This window comes from Danaus plexippus, chromosome 7 (genome assembly GCF_018135715.1).
Source record: "Danaus plexippus chromosome 7, MEX_DaPlex, whole genome shotgun sequence".
Classification (NCBI taxonomy): domain Eukaryota; kingdom Metazoa; phylum Arthropoda; class Insecta; order Lepidoptera; family Nymphalidae; genus Danaus; species Danaus plexippus.
Window position 1 is genome coordinate 450957 of NC_083541.1, and position 22399 is coordinate 473355.

The following is a 22399-nucleotide window of genomic DNA, read 5'->3' on the forward strand; positions in this document are numbered from 1 at the left end:
TATTTGTTGACATTGATTATTTACCTACGCAAAACCGCCGCTTGCTGTTTGTAAAGGAAAAAACTAAGATATTACAGTTGTATATTATAGGAAAACAAAGCATTAGTTAGACAAATAGAGAAGAAAAATAAATCTTAACAAAACTGTGGAAGTAAAGCAAAAAATTATCATTAATTTTATAATATTTGCCGTCGTCTTGAAAGGCTACTAATAATATTAGCGGCGAACGTCAACTTGGCATGCCGAGAAACTCTTCCGTTATTAAATCTTTAAATTTCAAAGACCGTTTCCTGCCGACAATATTCAAAGGAAGAGCAATAATATTGACACTGAAATGACAAAGTTACAAGAGTCTGAGGTGAATGCCGTTCAAAACAAAATGAAACTTAGCAACTTTACAAAACGCAATATGAGCAAGTGCCATTGCCTTTCTTTGCTTTATTTTTATTTTAAATGATTGCCGATTTACTTTTCTTATTTAGAGTTACAAGTTTTATAGCCACCATCCTAAAATTCTTATCCTATTTTTCTACTACTGCTTATATAAATATTATTTATTAATTTGTATATGAGGAGTTGTTAAGGTAGGTCAATTTTATAATTTTTGATAAATTAAATTGCTTAAATGTACATATATATTGACGTTCAATGTAATTATTACCTGTTATATGCCTTGATTAATAAATTTATTTACGACTATTCTAATTCTAATCCTATTAAGCACTTTATCAGATAATTAACAGTTAATCATCGTTCAATAAATCGTGAGCAAATTATGAGGAACAATATAATGTCTAAGGAAACAAATGTTAGAGGAAATCCTTTTGAAAACATTACCACAGATAAAAATAACATACGCATGTTCACGGTAGAACGTAGTCACTTTTGAATATTGGATCATAAATCATTGAATCACGGGGGAACAGGTTTTAGGAAATAAAGCACGTCTTGAGACGTGACCTGGCTTTTATTTAGGTATCTTGAGAGCGAGCTTTTGACAAACAAACCTATTTGAGAAAGAGAGAGTGGTTCCTGTATTTTTTTATTTAGCCCTAATTTCACATCCCTTTTTATCCCACTCAAAACCAGATAATTATATAAAAGCGACACCAACATAAAGAAACGGAAGTAATTTTTATTTTAAGGAAACGTGTTTATTTACTACATAAATAAATAAATGAAACACAAAGATTCTAATAAAAATTACACAAAAAGCTTGAAAATAATTTATAACTTTCTTTAAAGAATTCATCAGGTTTATTGCTATAGGTTTTTGGGACGTAGGTAGTCAAGCCACAATCATTGCTCATTGTTTTTCTAACTTCCTTTTACCAGCTTGAAGCAGAAAGCTGTCAAATAGTTTGAGAGTGTTTCAATATCTTGAATGAAACAAATGTGACTTCTCATACAGACGTAAAAAGGTTCACATGTCTTGTTATAACCCTTAAAAGTTAGAGAATTAGGTTAGTTACGTAAAAACGAGTATTAAGTAAATGCGTACAGTAAATAATAAAAATTAAATGGATAGAAAAACAACCAATAAAAATTCCCTTTGTTTATAACTATTGAGAAAACTTCTACCTATATGAAAAATCGACGCTAAAAAATAAATAAAATAATTGAAATCTTGCAAAAATTATTCTTTTATGCAATTTATCCTAATGAATTTGTCTTACAAAAATTATTTCTATTGTTCTAAACAGATTAAAAAATCCTTTCATATTAATATCGTGTTACCATCTGACCCCTGAAACTCGTTAAGTGCGACCTAGTTAGTTAGCTTAGATTACATCTGCTCTCTAAGGCTTTAACGATTAATATCTGATATAAGTGAAAGGCCAGTAAACTTAACTGGGAGTTTAAATCAGAATACTACCGTAAGTTCGTACTTTAAGGCATTTAAGTTTTTAAAATTAATTATTTACCTTTATAACACTGAAGTTTACATTTGCATACAGCAACATTGAAAAATTATTTTGTTGTTAAAAATTTAATTTCCTCGTGGCTCAGGTTGCATTTCATGGATAAAACTCAGCTTTCATTTGGAATCCTATCATAATCCCACATAATCTAACATAATCCATCACTTTATTAGAATTTTTAATTAAAATTGCATTTAGGTTTGTTTTGGTAGCTACATTTATATTTAATAATGTATAACAACAAATTAACCAATTTATGTGTTTTAAATGTCCAACAAACAAAATTTTTTGCGTTTTCAAGTAAATATTAATAAATTTTTCCACTCTAATCCTGATTAGTTAATTCGTTTGTTATTATCTGAATGTTTTAAAACGAGCTGAGTCACAATACTATTAGGTTCAGAAAAGATGACTCTTATTATATATCAAAGTTGTCTTGTCATATAAAAATGTCAACACTCTTGTAAAACCTTTAAAGTAATATCGAGTGCACTTGCGGATATAGATTTTCACATCGTCCTGGAAAAATATTGTTTGAAATAAGAAATAAAAGCAATTTAAAGAAACATGGGACAAATTTAATTTTGTCGCTTGATACAAACATGGGGAGCATTTTTCTTATCTATGGCCATAAGTGATTACAAAATCATTCATGTAATATTCAACTTAAATAACTTTATCAATACCAATGATTTGATATCTAATAAAATTTATGTTTTCGGATTTACTACGCGAATTTTTATTATTTTAAAAACAACATTCACATCTCGTCTGTCCGTGATAACGGTTGCTGAAAAGTAACCAAAACGTTGGGAGTATGTAGTTTTTAAAATTAATAAAAATTCACGTAGTAAATCCGAAAAAATATTAGTTTTATTTAAATGACTCGTAAAAGTCTCATTGATATCTAATTTTGTTATGTCAATATTAGAAGGAATGTGATTAGCATAAATGAATGTATATTAATATGTACTGGATTTTTTTTATTCTTTACTTATTGTTTCCTTCTTAAATTAAAGTGAAATGAGATGGAAAGTAGACACGAGTCATAAGAAATAAGGAAAAAAATAGTGCCATAAAAATAATAGTCATAAAAGAGCTTTTCTTTGTGTTATTCTCATTGCAATAGAAAAATAGATGAGAATATTTGCATTTTTACAAACTGGTATAGGTAAAGTTTTGTCAAAACACGTTGTTGATTGTCAATACCTATTCTTTAACTTGTAAGGGTTTTATTTTTTATAATATTTTTTTTTAAAACAATCAGTAATAAACTAAACTATTTGTTTTACATTTAACATTTTAATAAAAACTTAACATTTACCATAACTAAATTTTCTCTTAAAATTGTATTAAATTTTTAAGCGCTAAGCTATTAAAAATAACGAGCGGAAAATTTTATTGCTTCATAAACAACATTCTTTATATGCTTAGTTTAAAAATAAAAAATTTAGATTGTTACCCTGAAGATACATAGAATCCCACAAGTATTTAATATAAATAATTGTAAACTGATTAAGTTTTCTTTGTTTTTACATGAAAATAAGGAAAAAAAAATAACCTTAAGTATTCGAATTGATGCAAGAATGTCCTCACACAACTTGCAATCAGTTGCAGGTTATAAATTCTAAGACCGAAGATCAGAAGACAATTTACAAGCACACATTTCCACTCGCGACGAAACTGATTCGATTCGGTGTGCCGCAAGAAAATGATTTTATTGTTAGTTATATTTACTAAATACGCTTAAAACGTATTCATGAATAGAAATAATTAAAGAATATTAAAGGATCTTGAAAAGTACTACATCTATTGATAATATTAAAATTAATAAATATTATAAAAATGTTTATATTGCGTGGAACTGTTTTAGCTGTTGTATATTATATAGACGAGTATGTATATACGATTATATTTTGTTATACATCTCCGCTATCCGCTTGCATCACGAGGCCTGACATTCTATAAGATCGTTCACGAACATTAAGGCACTCTATATTCAACTCTGCCATACTCCATTAGGAATGACCGCAGTATCTTGATTGCTATAATTTCACTTTTGTCAAAATGCTTACATCCTTTTTATTGTTATTTAATTTATGGTCCAAATTGCTGGATTTTCCTGAAATTGATATTACCCTTGGGACAACGCCTAGATTGTATTCTTAGCATAAAGGATAGACGTTCTACTTGGGAATAAGATGCGATCAGACCAGAATAAGATGCGAACAGACCTAGACCTGAAAATTTATTTCTATTTGAAAAATAATCCCGACTGTTAAATATTGACTTACCAATATCATGATAGAAGGAATGCAAATTGATAATTGAAATCAAAAACCTTCATATCATCAAAAAAAAACTTCCATAGCACTCATTAAGTTTACTTTTATACATAGTGTTATGCAATGAATATTTATTTTGAAGTTAAAGTACTTAATAAAATTACCTTACGAGATTGATTACACGAATGTTGTGTTTCCTAAGTCCGAGGATATTTCAAAATATCTATATATCAAACTTCATTGAATTTCGCTGACTTGGATGTATCATTACAAGGTTTATTTTAGAATTGTTTGTTTCACAAACTCATATTTCCATCTTTTCACACGTAACCTAATTAATGAATAAACTCTTGAAGTACCGAACGAACTCAAACGTTTTACGATAGAATAAAATTTTTATCTATTTCATTATATTCTTTACATCAATTAAAACTAAACAAACAAATGCAAAATACAATATTTATCAAATAGAAGTATCTGACCGAATTAAAAAGATTAATTTTAAAATATTTTTTTTCATTCAAAAGGAACATTAATATAATGTCATTTTAAAGATAATATATCAAGTTGTATGTTGGTCTAAGAACTGAAGAAAATGTACTGAAAATATATACCTGCAATTATAAAGGTATTGATTCAATAGTTTTTGTTAATATGATAAAGAAATTAATAAATAAGGAACAACATCTTTACAAAAATTATTGCAACTATGTTTACCCTATGTGAAGTATCGGTCACAATTCTTTCTGATTCAAACAGATTTAATCATAATATTATTTTAATAATGTCTTAATGTATAAACAGAGTTTGTTTCAGATTAAAATGGCGTTGATTGTTTTTTATCGTACATTTTATTAATTTGTCTTAATTGTTTTAAAAATATCTTAGAGGTTAAACTCTCAGATTGTCAACCTGATTGTGACGATGACCTTGAGTTGAGATCAGGGTTGTTGGAATCGAGTGAACGAACTATAGTATGACTGTCCGTGCGAATAATATAATGAAATTATACTTTTTAATTATAAAAGTTAATAATCAAAAGAGTGTAACCAGCTTAGGTTATTTTTATTATATTTCATAGTTGTGTCTTGTTTTCCTAAACAGTTCTCATATAAGAATAATATTAATGTAAATTATATATTTTGTTTTATTTTAATGTGATATTGGCACATTTATTCATAAAAATTTTGGCAGATTTTTTTAATTACGAAAAACAATTATTATAATTTTGTTTACACGGTAATTACGTTTGGTGGCAGCGAAGGATGCAAGAAATTCAGTTTTACTTATAAAACTATATTCATAAACAATTAAGACTTAAATCTAACTACTTGCTAGAGAGGTGTCTTTAAGTCATCGATTGACTCCAGACTGAATATGTGTTGGAACCCATTCCCCATTCCCACCGATGGTGCGAGGCGTGCGGTGTCGACTTCACTTTCCCATTCAAACCGGCACCGATGGCTCAGAGTCAGCATTTGGTACTTAACACCATTGTTGTACTATAAACTTATTCCCCGGTTATGCTTGCGTAACACGGTTAATAAAGAATAATAAAAATTTCTTTCTGGATAGTGCTTCGTTAGTGAGATGCAGTGATCAAACGACTTCACAGACTAAAGAGCACTTTGTATTGGTTTTTTGACTCGAAGCTTTACTTGGAGAATTTTGTGAAAGTCAAGATAAGCCGACATTAAATACTTTAACAAAACAATAAGTGAGAAAAAAATTCAGAATGAAATTGCAGGAAAACTTATTGGTATATATTTACATATGTATATACTATATCTGTAGAAATCCACATTACAGAGGGGAACATTTAAAGTGCTCCTTTCTACATTTGGTAGGCTAATTTGTAAGTAAATATAGCATAAATGGGTTTGCCTTCCGCGGTATGGAAATTGGTGTTTACCGCAGTCGTATTATTACGTACATATATTATTGATCTGTGAATGTTATTTCAGATTATTAAGACTATCAAACCAAATTACTAAATACGCTTAAAACGTATTCATGAATAGAAATAATTAAAGAATATTAAAGGATCTTGAAAAGTACTACATCTATTGATAATATTAAAATTAATAAATATTATAAAAATGTTTATATTGCGTGGAACTGTTTTAGCTGTTGTATATTATATAGACGAGTATGTATATACGATTATATTTTGTTATACATCTCCGCTATCCGCTTGCATCACGAGGCCTGACATTCTATAAGATCGTTCACGAACATTAAGGCACTCTATATTCAACTCTGCCATACTCCATTAGGAATGACCGCAGTATCTTGATTGCTATAATTTCACTTTTGTCAAAATGCTTACATCCTTTTTATTGTTATTTAATTTATGGTCCAAATTGCTGGATTTTCCTGAAATTGATATTACCCTTGGGACAACGCCTAGATTGTATTCTTAGCATAAAGGATAGACGTTCTACTTGGGAATAAGATGCGATCAGACCAGAATAAGATGCGAACAGACCTAGACCTGAAAATTTATTTCTATTTGAAAAATAATCCCGACTGTTAAATATTGACTTACCAATATCATGATAGAAGGAATGCAAATTGATAATTGAAATCAAAAACCTTCATATCATCAAAAAAAAACTTCCATAGCACTCATTAAGTTTACTTTTATACATAGTGTTATGCAATGAATATTTATTTTGAAGTTAAAGTACTTAATAAAATTACCTTACGAGATTGATTACACGAATGTTGTGTTTCCTAAGTCCGAGGATATTTCAAAATATCTATATATCAAACTTCATTGAATTTCGCTGACTTGGATGTATCATTACAAGGTTTATTTTTAGAATTGTTTGTTTCACAAACTCATATTTCCATCTTTTCACACGTAACCTAATTAATGAATAAACTCTTGAAGTACCGAACGAACTCAAACGTTTTACGATAGAATAAAATTTTTATCTATTTCATTATATTCTTTACATCAATTAAAACTAAACAAACAAATGCAAAATACAATATTTATCAAATAGAAGTATCTGACCGAATTAAAAAGATTAATTTTAAAATATTTTTTTTCATTCAAAAGGAACATTAATATAATGTCATTTTAAAGATAATATATCAAGTTGTATGTTGGTCTAAGAACTGAAGAAAATGTACTGAAAATATATACCTGCAATTATAAAGGTATTGATTCAATAGTTTTTGTTAATATGATAAAGAAATTAATAAATAAGGAACAACATCTTTACAAAAATTATTGCAACTATGTTTACCCTATGTGAAGTATCGGTCACAATTCTTTCTGATTCAAACAGATTTAATCATAATATTATTTTAATAATGTCTTAATGTATAAACAGAGTTTGTTTCAGATTAAAATGGCGTTGATTGTTTTTTATCGTACATTTTATTAATTTGTCTTAATTGTTTTAAAAATATCTTAGAGGTTAAACTCTCAGATTGTCAACCTGATTGTGACGATGACCTTGAGTTGAGATCAGGGTTGTTGGAATCGAGTGAACGAACTATAGTATGACTGTCCGTGCGAATAATATAATGAAATTATACTTTTTAATTATAAAAGTTAATAATCAAAGAGTGTAACCAGCTTAGGTTATTTTTATTATATTTCATAGTTGTGTCTTGTTTTCCTAAACAGTTCTCATATAAGAATAATATTAATGTAAATTATATATTTTGTTTTATTTTAATGTGATATTGGCACATTTATTCATAAAAATTTTGGCAGATTTTTTTAATTACGAAAAACAATTATTATAATTTTGTTTACACGGTAATTACGTTTGGTGGCAGCGAAGGATGCAAGAAATTCAGTTTTACTTATAAAACTATATTCATAAACAATTAAGACTTAAATCTAACTACTTGCTAGAGAGGTGTCTTTAAGTCATCGATTGACTCCAGACTGAATATGTGTTGGAACCCATTCCCCATTCCCACCGATGGTGCGAGGCGTGCGGTGTCGACTTCACTTTCCCATTCAAACCGGCACCGATGGCTCAGAGTCAGCATTTGGTACTTAACACCATTGTTGTACTATAAACTTATTCCCCGGTTATGCTTGCGTAACACGGTTAATAAAGAATAATAAAAATTTCTTTCTGGATAGTGCTTCGTTAGTGAGATGCAGTGATCAAACGACTTCACAGACTAAAGAGCACTTTGTATTGGTTTTTTGACTCGAAGCTTTACTTGGAGAATTTTGTGAAAGTCAAGATAAGCCGACATTAAATACTTTAACAAAACAATAAGTGAGAAAAAAATTCAGAATGAAATTGCAGGAAAACTTATTGGTATATATTTACATATGTATATACTATATCTGTAGAAATCCACATTACAGAGGGGAACATTTAAAGTGCTCCTTTCTACATTTGGTAGGCTAATTTGTAAGTAAATATAGCATAAATGGGTTTGCCTTCCGCGGTATGGAAATTGGTGTTTACCGCAGTCGTATTATTACGTACATATATTATTGATCTGTGAATGTTATTTCAGATTATTAAGACTATCAAACCAAGTAAATTGCTTTTAAATTAAAAAAATATGTTTCTTTTGGTTACATCAATTCGTTAATTTGATAAAGAATTATAAACTAAAGCCTGGATATTTCTTCAACCAGTTGTTTGCTTAACCAGCGAATTTTATAACGATTTGAACCGCGCAAATAAAACTTTATGTGGCTGAAAGATTTAAACGCAATCAATGAGCAGTTACACATTATATATACAGGGTGTAGATTATAACTTGCCTGATCTTGAAATAAATGCAAATAGGTGATTAGGTGAATCTTGGGAAAACAATTTTATTTTCAAACATTTTACTACTTTACTGTTATTTATAATATGTTGTAGTTAAATTTACTCGCATTTATATAAGACGAAATTTTTCTCAGAGAAAAATAAAAAATAAATTATTACAGATAATAAAATTAAGTCAAGCGGTTCTGAAAGAAAATAATCCTTACAATAATAGGATAAATATATATAAATATATATATATATATATATATATATATATATATATATATATATATATATATAGATATGAATGGTTAACCTCTCAGTCACATATCATGGGTTTTAATGAGAAGGAAGGAAAATTGTACGAACCACTAAACTGTTACCGGGAAAACGTCACCCTATTAGTTGTCTGTTTCACAATGATCGCAATCACAGGAATTTTGTGTATTGTTGTGGATTCCTATTCATGACCAGATTGTTACATAAATGTTTCTAGGGGATAGACATATTAAATTATTTAATTTATATTAGGTTGATCCAGTCGAGAATGCTTAAAAAAAGCTTTCAGTGATAAAGCTGTCATACTAATGAAAATATAACAAGTAAGTTATTCTACAAGTGTCTTTTTCAAACCAGAAAAATATCTTTTATTATTAGAGGATTTCGCTACTAGTATTGGATTGCAATTATGTATACTAGCTTTCTGCGTAATTTCATTCGAGTTTTATTTCACTTATTCTTTTATCTTGAGGCCGTCTAAGATCAAAGTTAGCTATAATGTACCTCTCTGTATGTCTAAAAATGTCTCTGTCTTATAGTATACGTGTGAATAAAGAGATTTAAGACTTTCGCGACTTTCTTAATGATTGATTCTGATTCTGCGCAAGGATGACACGCAAAATCGTGAAGCGTTCCACATTTTTGGGATTATGTAGTTTTAAAATAATAAAATCCGCGTAGTATATCCGAAAATATATTAGTTTCATTTAAGTCTAAATAAAATCTGTTGATCTTTTTCAAATATTACCTACTTTGGATACTGAAATAAAAAAGCCATAAAAAAAACAAAATAAAAACTAAGGACTTATTTATTTTGTAACATGCAAAAAGATATAATTGTAAAAAAATAGTTTGTTTTAAAAACAGACATTTTAAAATAATATTTACTCACAGATTCAAATGAATATTTGTGGTTGTTCTGCAAATATACAATGTTGTGCCATTTGATTTCTGAAAGCGACTTCGACTATTGTTAGTGAGCAATAGTTGGTAAAAGTAATTTAAAAAAATCTTAATAAAACTTAAACCATCCAACTGTAACTTGTGTGAATTTATATTATGGTTATGGTTTTTAAATGATTTAAGTACAACTTAAAGCGACAAGTGTATTATGACTTCGGAAATGAAATAAAAACTTAACTATGAAATAAACAAAGCGTAAAGATTATAACGTGTTTTGGAAGGTACATGCCAGTTGTTGGTCGCAAACTTTGAGATTGCAAATTCTTGTATTCGCATATGAAGTTTGGAAAAGTTATGAATAAAAAGTAACATGGATATGAATGAGGGAAGTTTCGTTATCACGATACTTGTGATAGATAATACATTTTTATTCATGTCAAAATGTACTAATAGAGCATCATCATCATCATCATCATCATCATCATCATCATCATCAGCCTATAAGAGCCCACTGCTGAGCAAAGGCCTCTTCTCACACGGAGAAGGTATAGAGCATACATATAGCATAAAATAAGCGCGGTTGTATTTCATATAATATAATTTCCCCAGCATTTAAATTATAATAGTTGAAAGTAGTTGAGTGCAGTCTCACGTGTTTAGCGAAAATAAATTTTAAATACAAGTTTTGCTGGATCTTCGTTCCATTAAATTTCCGTCCATTTTATTTCCTTTGTACTCTTTGTATTCATTCTTCCTTGTACGTTTTACATGTTATATGTAGACGTATAGTATAATACATTTAATTGAAATCTTCAATAAAGGCAACGAAACCACACAACGTAATTTAAATAATGTTTTAATTCATGCATTGAGGGATGTAGATGCTACATATTACATTCAAGAATTTTTTATTAAATATAATTGATATAACTAACATATTTACATTTGAAATGCTTGTTTATTCTAATGACATAGTAATCATCATAAATTAATTAATTTGTTACATATATTAATTATCGTGTAAGACAGTTGTAATTAAAATCTGTGTATATTGGAAGTGTAATTTTTATTTATAACAGAAAACGAGCAATTTGATATTCTGTCGGCTTGATTTAGTAATTTTAAATTCCTTCTCAATTCATCCATCCATCTTTTCAGACTGAGTGTAATTGATTAATGACCTCATAACGTATTCAACACAACATTCAATAACAAGATGATACTTCTAGCGGGGTTATATTGCACTGCTGTGATGAAGTATATTTTAAAATTCACAAAGTAAATTTTGATTTTATTATACAATTTTATTTATAAATTTGTAAAACAAATAAATTTTATACAAACTTTCAAAAACGGTCAAAAATGTTACTATTTTTTTTAAATTAAGCTCGTCAAATATGTAATTCGTATTGAAGGCTTCAATGGACAGGTTCCAACGTTGGTTGAGCTCCAGTTTGGTTCAGCCGAAAAGTTTTCTATTCAAAATCGCCTTTTGTAAGCGAAGCATAACAATACAAATTACAAGAATGTCTAACAATTTGGTACAAGTCCCCGAAACCACAGGATTCGCATAGCGTGAACCTGCTAAACCTACAGGTAATTTAATTTTATTTAAACTGTTGATCCTACGTAAGTTTTCTTTTAACTGATAATAGTTTTACTATAGTATCACATTAACAAAGACTAATGAAACCTAATCGGTTCAGTGGGATAAAAATTTTGAACGTGTCAAACTGAAGAAGACAAATATTTTCTTAGTATCTTTCAAAGCAATAAATAGTTCCAAATCTTTTATAAAGTAAATTAAGAGGTAATTTCAATAATTGTGTTTGATAGATTAGTCTTTCAGATTTCTTTTTCACTTTTAATAAATAGAAGTTATTACATAATCCTATAATATTACAATATAATTTAATTAATGTTTCAATACCTTAACTTCCGCTATCCCGTGTACAAGTCGCTTTGCCAATTAGGCTACTCTGCCTTTAGTTCAGTCGGTGAATAAACCTATCTACATACTTTAACACGACACTTAAAAGGTATAGAGGTTCCATAAATAAGGTTTTCTGATATAATACTAATAAATACTCCAAACTTAAAGAAGAATATCATTTTTGTATAATATCATATTATAATTAAATTATAATACTAAAATAAAATAATGGCTTTTTACAAACATACGTATAAATATAAATACTAACATTATTTTGTAATAAACTTGTTAAATATATGAAGTTATATGTCAAGAGACAAATAACAATTACAAAGAAAATAAACAAACGTCAATAGTTTTGGAGTAACGGCTTTACTCAGAAATTAAATAATCTTATGCTACGACCAACCGGTTTTTGCATAGAGAAAAGTCTATATATTGTAATTTTTAAAATGTAAACTGTATTGACATTATCTAAAAATAAATAAAACACCAAAGAATCCCTTAAGAAATTAATCGCGGTATTAAAGTTGTTTTCAGTACATTATAAGCTTATTATTAAATCTAAACAGGCGCTGGCTGACCAAAAACTCTTCAATATAGTTAGTTGAGCGTCTTAGTTTACATAGATTGTTATTATAATCGTATCGAGTGTTACGTACGAGCAACATCGTTGTATGGATAAAAAGTCATACAATGAGTGACGCCGCTGACTCCACGGAACGAACACCAAGCCGTGTGAACCGGGAGATCCCTGATACCACACAAGCTATGGAATGGCATTGCTATCTTAACATCGGGGCAATCATGTAGTCTTAAGTATAGGATATAAGTTTTAATATGTAATTCTTAGTATCCATATCCATACTCCATACTAATATTATAAATGCGAAAGTAACTCTGTCTGTCTGTCTGTCTATTACGCTTTCACGCCTAAACCAGTGAACCGATTTTGATGAAATTTGGTACAGAGATAGAATAGACCCTGACAAATAACATAGGTTACTTTTTATTGCAAAAAAATAGGGGAGAATGGGTAAAAAGTTGGGATGAATGTTCATATGGAAATTCGTCATTTTTAAAGCTGTAACAGTGAAACTTTGTATTTACACATTTTATTAGGAATGATTAATTTGCAATATTTTTTTTTTATTTATCCATACTAATAATATAAATGCGAAAGTAACTCTGTCTGTTTGTCTGTCTGTCTGTCTGTTAATCAATCACGCCTAAACTACTGAAACAATTTACACGAAATTGGGTATGGAGATATTTTGATACCCGAGAAAGGACATAGGCTACTTCTTACCCCGGGAAAATGACACATTCCCATGGGAACATTCAGGTGGTCCGATCGCTTTTACGCCAAAACTACTAAACAGATTTAAATGCAATTTGGTAAGGAGATAGTTTGAGACTTTAGAAAGGACATGAGTTACTTTTGACCGCGGGAAAACAACGCATTCCCACGGGAAAAAATACTTTTCTGGCCAAGGAAGGAAAAACAAAAAACATCGTATATAAAAATGTATTGCAGTGACCTATCTTCTTCTTAAAATGTATTAACCTTACCTAACCTATGACAATCACACTTAGTATGGCCTCAGCTCATCTCGGCACAATTCAAACATACGTATAAAAAAGTTCAGCTCAGGTTTTTTCATACAATTATACAAAAAAGCTATCCAATGCGGACGAAGTCACGGGTAAAAGCTATATTTAACTAATTCTGAAATTTACGCGGATAAGTCGGGGGCAAAAACTAGTAAAATACATATAAGTAAGTTTCGTAGTTTTCCTGGAACCTCCGGTTACCACTCTATATAAATCGAGTGAAAAAATATCAAAAGAAAAAATAACAAGAACATTTATGACGAATCGAAGTAAACATTAAGTACACACATGATAACTGAAGACAATTGTTTTATGGACAAATCTTGATTTAATTATCATTAATTAAATTACACTCAAAGATTATAACCATCAAAGATAATATACTAACTGCCATCGTCAATGATCGTAATCCTAAAGTGAGAAATTTTTGTTAGCCGTAGTCAGTTCTATGAAATTTTAATTACAAATGTATTTTTTATTGCATTGTTAGATTGAACCAACATGAAAAATGTTGTTTCTGTCAATAGTTACTTATGTAAATGGTCGAATTTGATTTTTAAAAACAATAGTAAATTCGAAACTATTTGAAACATTTATTTTATTCTGAATACATATAAGTTGATTGTGAAACAAAAAAAAAATGTCGTATGTTTAAATGTTTTGTAGATATTTATTAATATAATGGCATAAAAATTTTATGCGAGCGATAATAACTAATGTGGTCGATTTTGTTAGGAAAACATTTGATTTATATTTCATTTTATATTAAAAGTAAAGAAACATTTTATTATTGCTTTAATACATACGACATATAATTTTGTAAATGCTTTAAGTCAATCGTGCAGATGTTAGTGTTGACACAAATTTTCTTTGTATCCGGAGATCTTTCCTTGGATATGTTTCATCCCAATACCTAATGTTTATTGGCATGCATATTCTGATATGAATTATTCTATAGTAACTGTAATGTAAAAGTACCTTTCATAAAAAAAAAATTACTTAAATAGACTTCCAATTGTCTCTTCCACTATTTAAAACTACTATTCCAGATAAACTCATAAAAAAAAACATTAAAAATAAAAATTATAATGATAATATCAAAAGTAAAAGTAAGTAAAGTTAATAATTATAAAGTAAAAAACGGTTGTTAAACAAAACTTATCAGAACGCCTTATGACATATAATATGTTATTTACAATCCGTACTGCAAAAATTAATTTTCCTATAGACATTCTCAATATTTTACAGGTTAATATTTTATTAACTCTCTTTATATTCCACATAAGATGTCTGTATCAACTTCCGCTATTTATTTGACCAACCTCGTGATCCAGGTTTAAAATGTGAATTCACAGCTGGGATGCGAATCGCACAAATACGGCTTTATGCGGTTGACAGATTTAAACCCAGTCGATTTGCAACGAGGAATTTTATTCCGGGGATTTAGAATTTTTGACGGCATTTAGATGATTGTGAAAACATATTAAAAGATTACTTTCATACCTTCTAGACTAACTAGAATATTAAAATATAATGTTTTCCTTCCAGTTTTCTCATAGCTTTCAAGTTTGGTTGATTTTTTATCTGAATCACTAAATTATTTTCGAAACTTCACATCTCGTTCCTGTTAGAGCAGATTTGTCAAATGGATTGATGTATCGTTTGTTGAAGGCCCAATGATGGAAGTGCAACATCAACTGAATAAGATGATGGATTGGCCGAAATTAGATCCATTTGTTTATTTTAATTATCGCTTGTTTTAATGGTACTGCAATAATTTAAATATTGGAACACACTCATAAACGTTTTGGCTGATAACGTAGAGTTGTATCTTACACTGGATTATAAAATAAATCATCACAAACAAATTCCTTCATGATATGGTATTCTTAGTTTGAACTCTAAATTGCTGTCCGTAATATGTGTATAAATATAATTTTTATCTGTAAATTCTAGTAACGGTAAATATTTATTTCGAGGCGGTATACTGAGCAGACTCATAGTCATATAAACTCGTGGCAATAAATTGTAATACTCAAATTCGCAACCGCTTGCTACAGTTTCAAACGAAACAACTAAAGTTCACCCTTTCATGTAACATAGGCTGGTTGCTTTCAAACTTTGAGATTGCAATAAAGAATGTTAACATGCAAAGTTTGTACGTAGAGCTGAATGAAAGGGAATTTAGGGGAGAAATTCTTATCTCGCTACGGACGCTGTAAACAAAACTCTTATTGCAATGAACACGCCAACTTTCTACGTGAATTCTTTGGACTCAATATTGTTTTGTTGTAATCTCTACGCTTAAATATACATGTTATAATGAATAAATTTATTCCAGATTAATAAGAACAAAATTCTAAATTATACGAAGGTTAGGAATGACGAAGGAATCTTCTATGGACGCAATTTATTAATATTCACGAGTTATGAAACTGCAGACCCAAACAAATAATTATTTTTCTCATAGAAGTTACTCAAAAAAGATATTTCATTATTTTCATAAATTTAAACGATTCTAACTTCGTTTATCAAAACAATATATCAATATTCTTCTTACTCATAAAGTTATTTTGCTAATCATCAAGTATTTGGGAAATAAGTTTTCTTAATTTATACTAAATTACTTCGAAACCGTTGGAATAATATCCAATTCGATATGAAAGAAAAATTCTTGGAAGCAAAGCTAGTACTATTCTTTGAATTATTTTTGTTAAGTTTTCCATTATGAATTATATTAGAAGATGCGGTAAGCTTAAGTATCTATGAAGAACCTTAATGTTAGTGGACAATGTTATTTCCCGATACATATTCTGAATGTTCATTTCTGAAGCTTATATCATTGTAAGTTAAAATCTTAAATATTATTTGATATTCCACGTTGTTGTTGATACAAACAAAAATACAAATGCAGTGCAATCATGCCTCGTTCTTATATGAAAGACAAAGTTAAAGAATCATGATTTAATATTGAAACAAAAAGCCAAATAGAAACTCTAAAATATAAAAGGAATCGGGCTCGTCCGGGATTTGAACCCGGGACCTCTCGCACCCTAAGCGAAAATCATACCCCTAGACCAACGAGCCACATATGCTAAGGTTAAAGTACCTTACGGTATAATATTATTGTATTATAATAAAATATATATGAATTATTTAATCAATATTTATAAGTACTAATAAACAGGAGATTGCGAATAATCTTTACTTTTACATTCTATATCAGCTCATGTAAATTAATGTGCTATCTCTCTCTCTCTTCAGCCATGTAAGGTCCATTGCTGGACATACGCCTCCCTCATCTAGTTCTAATATGTAATGTGCTATATAGATGGTTAATTGCTAACTGTTTTGAGATATACTTTTGATCTACTGTGTACTTTATTCAACACTTAAAAATATTTCGTGAAAGACGTATTTTATTTTATATGGAAATCGTCGAAGGTCTTGAAGTCTTGAATTTCTTTCGCCTTAATAATTAATAAACATTAAACAGTATATACATATTTGATGAAATGAAACTTTCGGACAAAACGTCGAATGAACCATGAATAAATAAACTTAATAAAATTTCATAATTAAATACTTTTTAATCCAACACTAAAAATCTTTCCCAACTTTCGGACGGATAAAGTTCGCTCGTTACATCTTCTATTAAATTTTCAAGAGGATGATGATAAATAATTACAGTGAAATTATATAAGGAGCTATTTAAGCGTTTTATGCATAACGGTTTAAGTTATTTAAGAATATGTATTAAAAATACAGGAATAAATAAAAATATATTTGTTAAAAATCGATTTTATAGCTTTAATTATCGCTTAACTTTATTAAAGGTGTATTTACGTACATGTATTCTATATTAAGACAGACAATTCATACGTCTGCGTTAGATCTACGTCTACACACGTCATCCAAGCAAAGCCACTTGAATTTTATAGACTATTAAGTATGCTTTGATCACAAAATAAATATGACGCGATTAAAGAAATTAGATTTCAAAGAGGTTACGTATTTATTTTTCTTTCACGGCTTTCACTAATATTTAATTGAATATTAAAAATTCATTTGAAACTTTGAGTGAGTTTTATATTTTTTTACCATAAAGCAAAATTAAATAGAATAAATTCCAAAGTATACAAAAAACTAACAAAACGTACTAATGTTTATTCCACGATTTAAAAATATCTAGATCAAAACTCTAGTCCTGATATTTATCTAGACTTCTTTATTCAAAATCAACAATGCAAATATTGCTCTAGAGACATTTTAGTTATTTTTTTTTTATTTAGAAACAGATCAATAAATGTTATTACAACAAATTTAATAATAAATGCCACAGCTGTCGCTTGTTATATTTATAAAAAAATAATAATAAGATTACAAATAAAATCATTAATCATTCCATTCCGCAGATATTAAAAAATTCTATTAGCATACCATAAGGATTTCGAGTTTTATTACATCGAGAGACACAATTTTTTTTTTGTATACATATAAATATAACATTGCTGGAACTAACTTCACAATATATTACCATAAATATATAACATTGAAGGTACGTATGTACCTATAATTCATAATGAATGACCGTAGACTTATAAAAATAATTTCAGTAAATTATTACACAGGTTACATAGGTTACATATACCATTTACTATAAAAGAAAGTAGGTATAAAAATCTAATAGGCAAATTCTTCACATCAACATTTTTTTAATTAGTATGCAATCTTTACATTACTTTTCTTTCAACATGACGTAACTCGCCAAGCAATGGATACGTAAATTACTTCTATCCGTCGTCAGCTTGTAACTTAACCGAAGACATATTCTAAGACATCGTTTACGAACATTAAGGCACTCTATTCTCAACGCCATTAGAAATGAAGGAAGTGTCTTGATGGCTCTAATTCTGCCACTTATCTTCAATTTTGAATTTAGTTCAAAAAAATATTATGTCAAATCGTGGATTATGTTTTGCTGTCTGTACTGCCTCCTAGTTTTGTCAAACATAGATAAAGATTATATATTTAAAATATTATGTGTTAGTAAAAGATTTACGTATTCTTCATTACATTCATTTCTTAAGCAAATAGGAAAGTTATCACAATGACAACAAAATAACACAAAAATCTAATTCAGAAGTTATAATATCCAGTATCAAACCAGAAACTCCTTAAATAAAAAGAGTAATGAAATTCAAATATACAGTATTTGTAACTCTTGTAATATGTAACTCCGAGTAAAGGCTAAGTGAGACGGTAGGTATTATATTTAAGCTGTTTGTAAAGTCAGTGTTAGTTTTAAAACTTGCAATTGCAATATAATATTCCGGCCACTCTTTAAATGAACAACTTTCACTTCGAGCCTCTGTAGGAAAGATAGATATTCAAAGTTATAATATTATTTCTATCAAAATAAAACTAGGTCAAACTCGTTTTGGCATCTTTAAAGTGCTCTTCCGTGCAAAGTTTTAATATTTTCTTCTCTAAATATTGGAACTTTTTAAATTTCATCTTCTGGGAGGCTTTATATTTAAATATTTTATACAAAAAAAAACTTTTATACTTGTAAAATATAAAGAAAAATATTTTATAATTATTGACAATTTTTTTTATGAAAATAGCATTAATTTCCAAATTTTGCTACAATTTTCGTATTGTTACACTCATTTTATTTAACTTTTAAGTAAACGGCCTCTTATTATAATGCTACTAGACAATTGACATCATTAAGGAACAATAAATACGGTCGTTTGATGTCAATCTGTCCATCATGTGGTGTTATTATGAGTCACAATGGATAACGAAGTGTTGCCAATAACACTAGCCTTTCAGCCGTAATTCGGAAACAGCGCTGATTTCAAAAACGAACAATGGGGAAATCAAGTTAAATTTACTTCATTGTTATTTAAAATATTAAATCTAATAAACTATAACGAAATGAGGCAGTCAAGAACAAAAAAAAAAATGGCAGAATATATAATATAATTTTACCACTTTTCCGCAGAAGATTTTTCACATGAAACAAACATCTCATTCCTAGACTTTCAACATATTTCTAGCATTAATTTATCGGATGCATGCTATCAGTCTTTTTTCTTTCATGTTTTAGAACGTGGAATTCATATTTGATTAATTATCAAAAAATATTTATAATAACCTCTATTCTCGCTAACGAATCAATATATTAAGATGTAAGATTTTCGCGAGTTTTATTAATTTAAATGAAACTAATATTTTTCTGATAAACTACTGGTGATTTATTTTTGTAAAAAACTACATCCTCCCACCTTCTCACGTTGTTCACGGTTGCGGAAAAGTAACCGAAACGTCGGGAGTATGTAGTTTTTTATAAAAATAAATCACGTGGAGTTTATTCGAAAAATATTAGTTTCATTTAAATGAATCAATATATTATTTCATCACTAACTTTATTCAGTTTTATTCATATTAAGAAGTCCAAGTACTTCAGTAAAATCTTATTAAAATAAAATACTTTCATTTTTGTACATTTCTGTAGTATCTTAATTATCTTGGAGTAAGTTTGTTACATCCCTGTTAGCATTGAAATTTCCTGTGGTCCCAAAAATGTCAGTGAACAAAAACACGATTCGGTTAATTAATTTCTATCGTAAACCTCTTTAATCTGGTTCTGTTATTTAATTTAATAAGATAATATTAATAATAATAAGTAGACCAATGAGTTAAGGTTTCACAACTGTATAAGCCGTGTCTGTTGCTAAACACCAGCGTCACGGCAAACAATGTTCCAATTGCCATCATCATGTCATTAGAACAACTGTACAAACTATAAAGAATTATTGAAGAAGAATAACAAACCGTTATATTAGGTATTTATATATTATTAGCTGTTAAAATTTACTGTTTTCTCAAGTGCTCAATTTTATTTATTTAGCAGGCACTAATAAATTTTATGTAATCTTGAGAATGATACGATTTTATTGGAACATAATTCATGTTTTTTTTTTAAATTTACCAAACTAAATGTTCTATAAGTCATTAGTCAAATAAAATAAAGCCTTATAAAGGATTCTGTGGGTAAACCGTGGCTTGAGCATAAAATAGCACATATTTTGAGTCGAAAAATGATTTTAAACGTTTAAAATCATTTGAAAGCATTTGATTCTGATGCTAGACGTTCAGCATTTAACTTGTACTGTAATAAAGATATATGATAAGAACAGCACGAGTAGCGAAACAGACATGTTTTAACAGATAATAAAATTTATGGTATAATAAATTTTATGGATAACGAAGATAAAGATACGAAGAGTTTAAAAACCAATATAACTTGTGTTTGAAATGATTTAGTGTACCTAAGTTTTAGTATTCATTACGCTGTATACGAAATAAAACAAATATTTTTGCATCCGTTTTTCACAGAAAATCGATTTAGGTTGTTTGTCTTTTAAATTTTAACCAAAACTTATTTTATTATATTTAAATCTATGTACCTACAAACACATTTGAGGTTTTGTTTCTCATACGACCAATATCAATAAGAAGAAAGGCGTCTCAAACACAATAACCAGTTCTAGTATTAGGTCACCTTTCACCAAAAACTATGGTTTAACACAAACCAATTTTAAGATTTGATAAATGTTTTTATCACTATAGACAGGCGGCTCGTTGGTCTAGGGGTATGATTTTCGCTTAGGGTGCGAGAGGTCCCGGGTTCAAATCCCGGACGAGCCCGAAATTTTTTCTTAAATAAATATATCAGTGACAGAAAAAATATTTCTTTTCATATATCAAGTAAATTACAGATTTTCATATTGTTTAATGTTTTTTTTCTTACTATTATAAATATTGTAAGTGAAAGAACTTTCAAATGTTAAAATTTTGTGTTTTCACCACGTGTATGTCATTGAATACAAGAAATAATGGCAGACATACAATATATTAAGAAGTTTCGCATATCTCGTAACACATTTCATCAGCCGCCATATTAAAATATTCACAAAATTATTTCCTTAAAATATGATATATGAAACAAAGTAATTTAAAGACCGCCAGGAGCCTAAGTAAATAGAATAGGACGGTAAATCCAACCTTACTGCTGTCGGAAATGTAATAAAAGGTTGGAGGTAATTTATATCTCAAAGGTTTTAGCAACCTAGTATGGGTTCGTATAATTAACAAGGGTCACATATGAATCACCTACTAAATAAAGTGGGTGTTACGAATGATTTTACAGAGATAATTGACTGCCTTTCTTCTAAAGTAACTGTGAGCCTAATGAGTTATTCGTTAAAATATGGATTATTTCGCATTGCTATTTATGTATGTATATAACTATTTCAATAATTTTTGAAGTTATGAAAACGCATAATTACAATAATAATATTGGATTTTGGCGAATATCTGTAATTACCGAATGCAATACTAATGAACCGATCGGTTCTAGCTTACAAAAAAAATTGTTTTATATTTTTATGTGATCTCCTTCCAGCTCTACAAAATTGTTCGAACCATATTCTATCTTCTTTAAACCATACGCAAAATATGTTTAGAGGAGTTTGTAACCTTGTCATTGAACTCAAATGTCATCCCTGGGATAGACTTTTTCACATTCGGAAACAAGAAGTTGCAACAATACAAATCTGGTGAAAAGAGCGGATGGGGCAGAAGCTTGCAGCCCAATTTATCAAATTTGGCCTTTCCGAAGGCAGAAGTATGAAGCGCTGCGTT

General features: G+C 28.9%; 1 protein-coding gene, 1 long non-coding RNA gene and 2 other non-coding genes across 4 annotated transcripts in view; 1 reads left to right on the plus strand and 3 right to left on the minus strand.

Annotated features, from left to right (window-relative positions):
• LOC116770802 (dopamine D2-like receptor) overlaps positions 1–22399 on the minus strand; it is an 81411-nt gene that overhangs the window by 36191 nt on the left and 22821 nt on the right. The window lies entirely within an intron of this gene.
• On the minus strand, positions 11421–12224 carry LOC133318784 (uncharacterized). Its single transcript, XR_009752531.1, has 2 exons — positions 12068–12224; positions 11421–11727 (listed from the first exon to the last, which is right to left on the minus strand). It is a non-coding gene; the product is annotated as an uncharacterized LOC133318784 (long non-coding RNA).
• Trnap-agg (transfer RNA proline (anticodon AGG)) lies at positions 16700–16771 on the minus strand. Its single transcript has one exon. It is a non-coding gene; the product is annotated as a tRNA-Pro (tRNA).
• On the plus strand, positions 21332–21403 carry Trnap-agg (transfer RNA proline (anticodon AGG)). Its single transcript has one exon. It is a non-coding gene; the product is annotated as a tRNA-Pro (tRNA).